The sequence below is a fragment of the Nymphalis io genome, chromosome 6 (assembly GCF_905147045.1).
Source record: "Nymphalis io chromosome 6, ilAglIoxx1.1, whole genome shotgun sequence".
NCBI classification, from domain to species: domain Eukaryota; kingdom Metazoa; phylum Arthropoda; class Insecta; order Lepidoptera; family Nymphalidae; genus Nymphalis; species Nymphalis io.
The window spans coordinates 9865852-9880169 of record NC_065893.1 but is presented as its reverse complement, the minus strand read 5'-3'; positions in this window follow the sequence as shown (position 1 = coordinate 9880169).

Sequence of the window (14318 nt, the reverse complement as noted above, 5' to 3'; positions counted from 1 at the left end):
AAAACTTTAATAATTCATTCATTCATTCATTCATTCACAGTAAAACGCGTAAAGTACTGATAGTTTATAATCTGTTAGTAATAATTGAACTGAAATCGAAAAATTTGTAACGATATAGTCAATCAACAATACGTATCGAAGCTTATATAATTGCAAGATGATATAAGTTAAAACTTTGATAAATGAAGGATAAAACAATGACACAATTTATTTTGTCCATGATACTTTCGGAATATCAAAGTGTTCTGTCAAACTGTCCAGATGTTGGTTAAACTTCTCTACTCTTTGCTTGTGAGTCGCTTACACACATACCATGTATCTAAAAATACAACTTAATTTATTGCCAGTTCTCAATAGAATGAAATTTTCAAATCGTGGGTAACGTACTAACGGTTGGAAAAACGACCGTCTATTGACAAGATTGATTTGAAAATGACGATCAAAAGACACTACACGTATACGCTATTTTTATAGTTACTTTTTTCCATTGAATATATCAATGTAAATGTACTAAAAACATTGTGAAACTAAAGGCTAAAAGGACTGATCGTTATTTTACTATTGCAGGTGTTTAATTGCGTAAAATATGATGCAGATACAAGTTTCTTATAAATTATGATTTTACTTAAGATAGTAAAGCTAATTAAAACGTACTTTTTAAATAGTTTATTATTAAAACAACGTTTTTAAAGATAAACTTATTTTAAATTTTAATGAATAATGAGTTTAATTTAAATATAAATACATTAGACGGTGCCGTATTAACGGTAAAGAATAATATGAGATACTGTACATAATAATGAAAACAATTAAGTCTATATTAGTATGAGTTAGAAGAAAAGACAACTGAAAAATAAGAATATGCTCAATTAGCTAACGTGTTTTGTGAAGAATAACAGAATGTGAGCCAACTGAAACAGGTTGCTGCGTACTCTTGACTCGTCTCCTCAACCACAAGTCGTACATTATAGAAAATAATTAAAAAAAAACATCAAGTAAATTTCCTAACTCATCAACATCATCATCATCATATCAGCCGAAAGACGTCCACTGCTGGACAAAAGCCTCCCCAAGGATTTCCACTTTGGCCGGTCTTGCGCTGCCCGCATCCAGCGGTTTCCCGCGACTCGTTCTAAGTCGTCGGTCCACCTTGTAGGGGACCTGCCCACGCTGCGTCTTCCGTCTTCTAATTTCCTAATTATTATACATAAAATAATTTTAATATATAATTACGCAAAAAAAAGAGCAGATAGGGTTAGAATATGAAATTCTTAGCCAAAGGTTAACCAGGTTCAAACCCGGCTTTATTTTTCATCATAGCTTCTTCCGAAAACCTGCACGTGTCGAATGATTTCTATCACATGTGTACCCCATGTATGAGACAAGCATAGTTTAATAAGCTCTTAATATTCTCTTCAGATGAGCTGAGGCCTGGCTTTGTAGACTGAAACTCTTTTAAATAGAACTTAGTATACGCATACTCAGTATACGCAGTATATATAACCTAGCTATTTAGAAAACATAAAAAGTAGGGTTTAAAACAAGCCTTCATTTTACAACAAGTATAGTATATTTAGTATGCTAGATTATATCGTCACCATCATAATTATGTTTCAGTACAATCAGCATGTAGAGGTGGTTCAAAATTCACACAGGAGAAATGAGAAAAGAGAAACTTGTAAAAAGAACGTACAGTCTTGTCCTCGGTTTTATATATTTTTCATATTTACTTCCTTTCTGACTTTTGTTAAGAAGTAAGCATTCGTTTTTTTCAACATCAAACCTTCTTAAAAGAACACAACCGTAAAAATATTCAAAGAAAAATTGTATTCTAGCTACGAACTAAGCGTATTATCTTTTTCTTCTTAATATTCTGCCAGTGCAACTTTACTATCAAACAAAAAGTACATTCGTACAAAACTGTAATTGAATAATTTATAATATTTATCAAAATATGTAAGCATTGTTATTTTAAATATCAAAACCCGCGGCCTCGCTAGCGGGGAATTCATTTTGTAAATAACATTCTTCAAAGTCTCCCAATTTAACGCATAAAATGCGCAATCATATCAAATATTTAGATTATTAGGTAGCAGCGGCAGTCTAAAACATTAAAGATGTTTACTTTGGAATTGGATTTGGTAACTCACAAATAGCCATATCAACTCAAATAGAGGCAGTTATTTTAAAATCACAGACAGACAGGCCTGGACTATGAGATGTAAGGCCCCTAGGCACTTTGACATTTGAGGTCTCCTCCCTCCATTCCGAGCGTTTAGATTAAAATTATTATTATTATTGGCTGGGTTGGGCCCCTCGGCTGACTTACTCGGGGACTACAGACAGGCACTTCAATTTTATTTATTTGTATATACGAATTAAATTTTCAATTTCAATATTAGGTACACAGCAACCAAAAACATCTCTTATAAAATGAATACAGTCGCAAAATTAAAAGGTAATATAATATGACTATGACTTTATATCAACGTCGATTAAAACAAATAATATCCCAAGCTTAACCGCTTTGTTACCAAGAATATCAGAGAACAAAACATTATTTTACATATCGAATGTACCTAAACTAGAAATGTTCTTGCATTATTATCGCAGAATAGAAATTACTTCGAAAATGGCAGCAGAAAATATCAAACAAACGTTAATAAAATATTGTTAATTAATATCATATATTGTATTTTATTCAACTTCGCTTCAACTGCATTTACGGTCGGATCAATTTTGCATGATAACAAGAAAAAATATTTTAGTACGTACATGTAAAATACATATGTATTTTACTGGTGGTAGAGCTTTGTGCAAGCTTTGGTACCACCCACTCATCAAATATTCTACCGCAAAACGACAGTACCGCAATATTTGACAATATGGCCTTTTCATGACCACTCTGATAGCATTTCTAGAAAACCTTCAGTTTATAATATACAAAATATACGCATCTTGGATATGATTACTAGAGATAGAACCTTGTAGGCCTTTGAAATAGCCACAAAGTGGAGGCTTACACATAAAGCAAATAGCTTAGAGCGTTTTACGGCTAACTATACATTATTTAAACAAGCTTCGTCCGTGAAATACTATTATGATAGCTATGTAGAAATCTAAGAGCTATTAAGAAACCGTTTGAAGTGAACTCAGGTATCAAAATTTATAGAAACAGTAAATGTTTTCTCTTTCTATAAGAAAAATAACTCGTACTCCGATTTCGTACTGCTTATAATTAGGAACTGCTTGGAACCTGATTGTAGTTTTGTTAAATTATATTAATTTGTATTGTAAGCTTATTGTTTATATTCATGATGGTTTATATATTTAACACGTGACTCAAGTATCTTATTAGGTTTGATATTTTATCTCTTTATACAATAAGCGCTTCCGAATTTTAATTCTGTTATAAATTTTATGTATTTTAATTCTGTTACAATTTTTATATGAGACGAGATGGTGGTAAGAACGCGTGAATCTTAACTGTTGATCGTGGGCTCAAACCCGGGCAAACACCAATGAATTTTCATGTGCTTAATTTGTAATTATAATTCATCTCATGCTTTACGGTGAAGAAAAACATCGTGAGGAGGTTTCCGTGTGTCTAATTTCACTGAAATTCTGCCACATGTGTATTCCACCAACCCGCATTGGAGCAGCGTGGTAGAATAAGCTCCAAACCTTCTCCTCAAAAAAAAGGAGAGGAGACCTTTAGTCCACCAGTGGGACATTCAGAGGCTGTTACATTATAATTTTTGTTTTAAAATTTATTGAGAGGTGTTAGTGTACTTTCTATAAATGTATTTAGTAGAATTTAAAAAAACTTAAAAAAGTAAACTGTCTATTGTATGTAATATTACATATAAAATTCACTGAGAGAGTCAATATTGAAAGTGAGAATACAATTTTTTAAACACTTATAAGCCTTCACTTGATTGTCGTTACATGTGTTAACGAATGTTTTGCGATAAACTTGAAGTTAGTTTTTGGAACTTCTAGACTCATTTACATACTATCTTAACTTCGCGAATGATGAGAGAGAAAATGAAAAAAAAATGTGTGTAATATCAAAATTGATGGTTATCAAAATAATTTATAATTTTATAACCCAATAAATAAATATAGAGTAAAATAAATAAAAATAATGTTTCGTAATAATGTTTAAATTTATATTTTATATTTTTAAATAAATTATTATAATAATATATAACAACGAAGTATATAGTACACCCATATATCACGCCGTGTGCCGTCACGGCCTACGAGTTGGACTCACCCTCAAGGTGCGCCAATATATGTTCAAATCAAAAAAATTGTGTCGTGATGTTTTATTTCTACAAATAAATATTATCTTTGCTAAAATTAGTTTAAAGCATTGTATGCAGATAAATGTTTCTTTAACATCAGAGTGCATTATTAGCTTATAAAAGGAGCAGGTGCATGTTACCTTTGTCTATTTATAAAGTGATCATATATTAAATTAAGTAATACTTGGTCTAACATTTAATTAAAATCTGAAAATATTTTGTCACCTGCTATATTCGATTTTATATCTTCGTATAAAAGTTATAAAAAAAAACTATGACCTATAAACCACAGGGGAAATGTCGAGTGGTTCGGCCTTATCTAGTTTGGCAAAAGAGGTAAGCGGAGGCTCTTCTTTTATCTGCCTAACCCCTCCTCCTACCACCGCCATAACCTTTAGCTTGCATGTATGTGAAGAATATGTAAGATGTATTTTTTTTTCAATTTGTATCGCGCAGAAAAAATAGGAAATAAATTGAAATAAATGTTGTTTGCAAAATTATTTGTTATTAAATATTTACTTAATAACTTTTGAATATTAAAACACTAACATAATTAAATCGACTTAATTATATATAAATAAAATGGTCTTAGCTGTTAATTTGTTGAACTGTTGTAATAAATTGTACAATAAACTAAAGTCTCATATTACAGTTTTTATTAAAATAACGAAGACGATAAAGATCACTAACAATGTAGCCAACAAACAAGCTTAAACAAGTTCATGTTTTCTTAGTGAAAGATTACATTGTTACAAACAGTAAACTACCAGTTAATCAGTAATATAAGTAAAGTATAATACCTACCAATACAAGTCGATCCTCCTTACCCATCCTTATGCAGTTATGTATAGAACCTTCGCAGACGCAACCTTATATCTGCATTACCTTTACATAACATCATGTTTAATGAAAGGTACGTGTGACGTAGCTGCGTAGCGCGTAGGTCTACGACCGGCTATTGAACCCGCAACGCCGCCAAATTCATACACCCGTCTGAACTCGCCTCACCCCGTCTCCAAAAACATAAAGTGTAATGCACCCAGACGTCAAGCTATTACATAAATAACTTTCATGCCTAACGAGACTTTTAATGAAGATGCCCTTTAAAAATTTTCGATTTAAAAAAATCTGCTCACTCATATAATTTATAATTACAATCGCCCATGGTCTTATATTTATATATATTTTTTATAATTATAAATTAAAATTAGTTAATCTCAATAAAACGCAAATTATTTAGAGAATACTATATATTGTTAACAAAATTAATATTTAGTTTAATTAACGCGTTAAAATTTTTATAAATTATAAATATAAGATAAATTTCTTAAACCGCACACAATACGTATTGATAAAGTTATTCTATACACAATAAAACTATTTAACGTCATGTTTGAAGCGGAACAAGATTTATTCGTCCGTTAAGAAAGTACGAGTTGGCAACACCCATAGTTTAACTTTATCCTCGACAATAACACTGAACTTGAATGTTACGGATGTTACGAATGCCGGATAATACAACTTGTTTTCATTTTTATTTACTTTATTATAAAGCAAAACTAAAACCGTCGAAGGATAAATAAATATTTAATGAAAAATTTTGACTCATAAAGAGAAACTTGTAAATAAGTTTATTTGTGGTTCAGAAAAGAAAAAAAAGTGTAACTAACAAATAATGCTTAAGATTTACAATTTAATGCAAAATGATTAATGTATTAATTGATATAAAAAATTGCTGAAAACAAAAATCATTGCCCCACTATCTAAATCCAAATGAACTGACATGTGTCAATTATTATTAAATCACACACACGGCTCTTATTAATGCTAAAATAATTTTCTAGAAATTACAATTCATTTGAAAACGCAATACCAACCCTCGCTAAACAAACATCATACTCCAATATGACATTGTTTCTAGCGAAACGTAGGATTCGAAGTTATCGATTTTGCGGTCTAATTGTTCATTTTTATCAAGGCAAGCCTGGGGCATGATAGATTATCCTTTGGCTTCCTTTTTCGTTTAGAGAGCGTCGACCGGCGGTGGGGGCGAGTGGGGGGTGCAGCACCGAACCAACGTCATTGCCCTGTCAACTGAACAATACTAAGCAGACTACGTTACGTACTATAGAAATAGGTGCTAAATAACGAGTTCGTCGAACCAACTTGCACTTCTAATCTGATAGTAATCGCTCTTTTCTTCATAATGGTCGACTTTAGCGAAAATATATTGGTTTTATTTTTTTATGTAGTTTTAACTTAAAAAATATATATTTTTATTTATAATTACATATTCAATACAATATTATATATAATATCTTTTCATTGATAAGATATTAAACTAATGTATGTGTTATTTTAATTTTGTGTATGCATACAATGATTTGACATTCCTGAAACAAAGAAAGTATTTTTACTTTTTATTAAATAATAACTTACGTATATAATGACTATAAAATTATACTCTACTTATTCTATTTGAAAAATAGCTAATTTTATAATGACGTAAATAGTTTTTATAATTAAATCACTAATATACTAATATATAACAAATTTATTCATAGTAATAGAAATATCAGTGTTAATTTTCTATTAAATGAACACTGATATTATGAAATAAGTTTAGTACATACTTATATGATATTAATCTTAAAACAAATGCTCTTTTTCATCCCACTTATAAATGTACTTAGCATTTTAATGATAGATATTACAAAGAAGAATCGCGCTCTGTTTCTAAATAAAACGCTTAATACAAACCGACAAACAATTAAATACGGAGTGACGAGTAATTAATTAAGGCTTTATGTTAATGTGGTTAACGAGTAGCAGCTGTGGGGTGTAATGAGGCAGCACGAAGCGTACTCATAATAATATAATGTCTAGACAAAGTGCATGCGTCACACCCTTTCTCACGCAACGAGCTTTGAAAATAACCGCATTTGTCATTACGTGTATCTTATCTAAGGAACTTACACGAAAACCAATGACAAATACTCATTTTAAATGTTATTTCTATGATACAAAAACGATCATTTCTTCTGATATTCTATGTACTTTTTTATATAGGGACTATAAATTATACATAAAGTATTTATTCACAATATATATACTTAGCTACATTTTTTCGTACATTATTTTATTGTATACGCTAAAAGACCTTAAAGAACCATTGTTTGTAGAAAAGTGTAGACAAAACCCCGTGCGTCATAACAAATTTCTGGAGCTCTAGCTTACTTCGGGCCCTCGGGAGGGGGCCGCCCACCTCCCCTATTTCCCACGCAACGACCTTTGCGCCTCGCCGATGCACTTTGACAGAATTTACTAATTCAATAGATGGACGCTCTAGATTATACTTTTCTTTGTTTAATGAAATCCTCAATATATTGCGCAATGCAGATAAATTCAAAAACTATATTCACATAAAACTTGCATTAATATAGTGACGTAATTATATACTTTATACATAACAATATCACAATAACTTTATACCTATACAAAACGCCAAAATTATTTCAATTCGCTTATGTGCACTATTAAATAAACAATTCTTCCATGTCGTTTGATAAAATTATATAAATTTTGTAAATATCTTGCTTTGTTTCGTGTGATTGTCAGAGCTACGAAACTAGTGGTGTTAGAACACATATTAATAACCTTTTATTTTCCTTACTATGGTATTTTACTTTGTTCTTTAAAGCTCTTTCTTTTCTGCAGTATTTAATACGTACCTACTCGCATTGTATTATGTGAGTACAATTTTTTTATACATTAAATATTGTACATTATATTTATACCATGTACATATATTAAAAATATTGTAGATACGTGAAATTATACATCACACTAAGCGAATTTATTTTCACGTTATTTTTTTCGTGAACCAAAGGTATCGTGCATATGGTATTTTTTATGTTGTCTAGTAACATTTTTAATCAAAGAAATATACGTATACTGTATGAAAGAGAAGTAATCATGTAAAATATAAATCAATAATTATCATACTAAAATCTTACTTCAAATGCAAAGTAACATTGATACAAAACTCCTTTACATTTTCATAATAAAATAGAAATACAGTCTAAATAACTCCGACTGTAATCACACGTATGTCTCGGAAGATTTTAATCATTAGAACCCACATAGATACGACCAAGACGGGAATTTCGTCAGTGCAGCGTTTAAAAGCATTGAGGCACCAAACCATAAATGAAGGCTTGAACGACAGGCGGGCTGGGAGTGGGCTGGGGAGGCGAAGCTTGTTTTGGTCTGTTTGGCCCTGCGACGGGCTCCACAAAGACGTCGACCGATCCGCACACTAATTCAACAGAGATCGATAGTGCACCCAGCCAACGCGCCCTTTTACGCCCACAATATAATCGGGCGATAATTAAATCGCTTTATTTGGTATGATTAAAATATTCATACTATTAAGACTTGTTATTTATGGAATATCCATTTAAATGTTATGCCCATTCAATCTTTAAAATATTTTTATATATTTATATTATAGTAATGTAATGAGAAATATCTAATGTTATTGTCGAATTACAGTGATTTACTTAATAATTAATACTTAACTAATCTTTCTTTCGTATCTTTCGCATTGCATTAGCATAGCATCCGTTGAATACACTCCTAATTAAAATAACAAACGAAGCAACGAAAGTGTTTTACTCTACCAGATTCATTTCATGAGTGAAACTTCTGAACGACCTTCGGTGCAACTTTTCAATTTATTTTAAAGATGGCGCTTCTCAACGTCTTAAGAAATTTACATAATACTTAATTTAGATGCTTTAAAGGATAGATAAAAAGAAGACGGGCTAAAATAAAATAGTTTTATAGAGATGGGTCTAAATTCGTACCCTTAGCGAATATATTTAAGACATTACTAGTTCTACTTATAATTATTATTAAAGTATTTATTAACGCTACGATAATGATAGTTAAGTTTTATTGAAAATATAAAATAAGTGTGCTATAAAAATTTAAAAGGTAATTAATCCGAAAAATTAAAAGAAATTCTGAAAAGTTCTTGTATTTCTATATACTCTAAACTTCAACAGTTCATGAGCCGAGTATTGGCTCAGAAGTAATACAGAATGCAATAGCGTTGGGTTTCGAAATTGGAATCCACAACAAAGGGACGTCAAAGAAACTAGTAAGTGCACGCGGCATAAAGACCGACGTTGCAGCGCACTAGTGAGGAGCCTCGTGCGTCCATTTCCCCCCTTTAGGGGGGCACCGAAAGTGAGGGGGTGTCTCACTCACACCCGAAGATGCATCGAGTTTCTGGCCGAAACCACACCGCCCCTTGTAATGAGTTTGCACCTTTATGCATTCTGCCAATTAAGTACTATTTCTCTTTGTAAAATATTAAATCGACACCAACTAATTAGTGTTGTAAAACGAATTTACGGTGAATTATTTGGAAGCTTAAAAACTTGGCAATTTAAAACAAGGATTTGGTTTAACAAGTTTTTATAAATAGAGCTCTTCAAAAATAAATACAATTAATACAAATAAGCCGTATTCAGATAATGTACGATTAATATTGTTTTTCCTAGTAGTTATTGTGACAATTTTATTTAACTTTGAACTTTTTTTTACTTTTAGAACCAACTTAGTACAAAAGTATTATTATTATAAATCAAAAAATGTCAAAACTTGATGAATAAAACATACAAAAATATTGTACACCGTGTCTGAAAGCGTTATAGATGCCAAGCACATACAAGGTATCCTGAAAGCCTGCACCTATGATGTATTTGCTCGAAATACCTGCCTGTACAATGCAGTCACGACATGCCCGTGCACCGATAAATCGCATTATGGCCCACGTGCAGGGAATACATTTTTAATCTTGTTTCCTTTATATTAACCAGCTGAGAAAATATGGTAGACAGCATTTTGACAGCAAATTGATCGAAAGTCTCTGATATTTTGGGATATAGCGGTAGCTTATTTAGCTAATCATATAGAAAAGTTCTAATGTTATGAAACCCGCTATCCAGAAATAATAACTATCACCGAGCAAAACATAGCGAGCATTCTCAAAGTCAGTAAAAGTGCTAGTAAACATTTACAGAGAGTACAATAGCGTTGCCAAAAAAGCAAACAGGACCGCGGAAATGTTAATAACGCTTGTGCTACCATCCATAGCTCTTTTCATTCGGTACGAGCCGTGCATGCTGTGTCAAAGCACGTAATTAGTATTTAGGAAGGTGGTAAGAAAGGCGAGGTCGTGGGCCAGACGTCGGGTATCGATCCAGCGACCTGCCCCACGCTCTGCCACCCTCACTGTGGGAGTTGGGAGCCACGCACATCGAGCCACCAATTGACACACTTAAGGTAATACTTGGCACTTACGACGTTGCCTTCTTTGCAGTTAACCAAACGACGCTCGTTGCTCTCTAAGCTTAGTTTTGAAACACCCACATTACCCCAATGCAATCCACCCTGATTACACAATCCTATATACTTAGCTATATACATATATTATCAAATATGAAACGTAAATAAAAGCATGTTATTATTCAATAATTTTTTTAGTTGTGTATTTTCAAATAGCAGGTACAAAGCTGGCAGAAATAGCAGAAAGTTACAAAAGCTCGACCCAGTTGGCTTTGAGCCCGCCTGTAGGTCGTACCAACATACGTAGAAATAAATGCATTACTTAACCTTGAAATTGTTCCAATCAAATAACTTTCTTATTAAGTTTCGATATGACGATGTTCCGAAAGGAATCTAGATAAAATCTTTTTATATTATTATTCTGTAGCAGGTCACTTACTCATTCTGGAACATGGTCAAGAAAATATTAAAACTATTGAATTTTAATTGCATTTTTTACCAACTTTATGTAATATTATGCTTTAATGTCTAAAAAAGACTTAAAATACGGCGGAATCACGACCAATTGATGCTAAATATCTATATACATTAACTCCACAATACGTAATACTATATCATTTCTACAATTTGGTTAGTCAATAACGGAATCTGTTTGCTTTCTCCTTGCATGTTAGTGAATTGACAACGACACAAATAATATTATACAAATATATATAGAGTTCTTAATTTTTGATGTTTTTGTCCTGTTATTATATTTATATGCAAAAATAAAATACACCTTTAAAAGTAAATATATAATTTCCTTTAACAATGCACTGGCTACAATTTTAATTATTAAGCTCGGAACAAACTTAGTCTTCTTATATAAAGACAATTTCCGGAAAAGGAATTAGAAGGGAAAATAAGCTGAGCACGCAGATTGTCCGAGGCAACGTCGCGTTGCACTTTGGGAGCTCTTGGGACGGGTTATACTGGGTGAGGGGGAGTAGGTGGTGTAAAATCACCCGCAATCATTTATACCCGAACTGCCTGTAGAATTACTAGCTGTCACTAAGCTCTCTAAAATTTTCCAGAGCTACAAACATTGCTTCGCCTCCTCTGACGTGTATCCACAAACTGTGTTAAACACAGCAATGTATACGTTTCATGGGACTGTTACCTTTAAATGTAGACTCAAATACAACAAGGCAAGTGTACTGCACATTTCGCTTCTGTATAATATATTGTAGAACACTCCCAATCGTAGGGTGTGTCGTGCACGTTAGGACGATAATTAATTTTATTATATTTAAGACAATGTAATGCATCTTATAATATGAAACTAAATACAAAGAGCAAAAAATATATAGACATATACAAAGTATAATTATGCTGACACAAGTCTAAATAGTAAAAGTTTTTGAAAAGGCACTATCCAAACAATATGTATATGTATTTGTACTTCCTTAAATTGTATTTTGAAACACCTTTTAATGCTAGTAAGCTCAAAGGTGATAAAATTCTTATTTTATTAATTAATTATAAAAACAATGTAAACAAAAACAGTAATGTGTTGTATAATTTGTAGTTATAAAGATAATAATATATAATAGTATATAAAAATAGAAATCTAACTATAATATACCAATTCAATTCGGTTGAACCGAAATTCAATTAGCAGTGTAAGAGACGGTGTAGTAGTTATATGATGCTACGCCACGTGAGATGCGACGCTATTCGTGTCAGGAGCTTGTATCCGTGACCCAGTTGCGAACACCCCTTCCCTTCCCGGACCCCGCCACTACCGTATATTTTGGTCTAGGTTATGTCATTCCTCTTTATAGCACTGTGCTTCTATTTGGTAGGACAAATCGTAAGATTCATATAAAATACAAACTGTTTGACTTAATGTTCTTCAAAGAACATCAACATTAATTTCAGAAACTAATTCTACGTGAATTCAAACGTATAAAAACATGAAAAAATTTTCATTGAGGGAAAAATAGCTAATGACTATTAGTTAATGACTGACAAGATCAATGCGTATTTACAAATCGCATGTCTTGCAGGACCAGCAGCCGTTTATTGCCACTTTTTGATTGGAATTTTGTAAAGGAACTTTGAAATCCTACTTAATCAAGATCACATGAGTATTTTAAAACTCATTACAAAATACCTACATACTCTCAATTAACTATAAATAATTAACAATATAATACGTTTTATTCCTTTAAAATAAGGGGCGGTTTTTTTGTGCCCCACGCGACAAGTTCTAAAACATGCTCCTAGATAATAAGATATACTTAAAACGGGTTTATCAATATAAAGGCGACCGCTCGTCAGGCGAATTTCTGCTGACTTCTGAGGTATTTGAAGAGATAAATCTAAAAAGACCTTCAGTTAAGTTTTCGATTTTACTTGGTGTAGCCTTTACTTTGTTATAGCAAGTAGTAGTAGTATTAATGCAAACCTAGTTGGTTTATTTAAAAAAAATAGCCGAACGCTGTACACATAAAAATAGTTGATGCTGAGCACATATTATTATTATTATAAGATGTTTTTAATATTATGAAAGTAAGCACATATCATAAGATACAACTCCTAAAATCAGCATTACTTAATAGAATTAATTATTTATTTTATTGATGATTGAAACAACTTGGATCTGAATTTTACAATTACAATGATGCAGAAAACATAGGTATTTTTTTAATAATAAAATTGCCATTGATTTATACATTAAATCTTTCGTAAAAATCATATATACAAGCTTTTTAAGACGGATAAAACATATGTTTAAAAGGTTTTTTAATTATTTAAAGAGTCTAAAAATCATAAATGTAGGTATTTATCAAGAGGACGTAAAGTATTAATTGAGCATAAAATTACAGACTGCAGACATCAAACCCAATGTATTTGAGTGATTACGATATATATTCAAGTATTTCAAGAGTCGACAATTTCTATTGTAACTGTTTCATTAAAAACTATCATTACAAAAAATATTACCTACATCGAAATCAGGGCATTTTAATAAGATATAATGCAATCAAAGGCTTATAATAGCGATTAACTAATATTATATACCTATTTGTTATTATAATAATTACTATTCGACCCTCTTTAAAAATTATTTTAGAAATGGAAAATTAATTTTAATTTAACTCACAACTTTCGAAAACATCGACGCAATTCTCACACTGAAAACTACTTAGCAACGTAAGCCATAATTAAGCGCAACAAATTAAGCAAACATGCATACGTAAATAGCGCTCGCATGGGTTTCCGTCGAAGCCCCTTGAGGAGGCGATTTTTCCGAGATTATTGTATGCGCACGGTAGCGGTTCAAATTAGCATGAGTAATGAGCGGTTCGCGCTGACGGTGTCACGATTGCCTCTAATTGCAATATCTAATTAAATGGAATATCGTTATGATCGCACGGTGTATTCTTTAGCTCGTATGGAAAATTAGACGCATCGACGCGATTTCTTATTTTTAATTAGTGTAAAAAAAGAGTACAGTTTTTTTGAGAGAAATCAATGTGTAATTAAGTCCGTTTTGTAAACGGATTCGATTATTTTTTTAACAGTTATATAAGTACAAGTTAAAAAAAGAAAATAATTGCTAGAAGTCGTTTAATAAAATTATTAATATATAATACATTTAAGAAA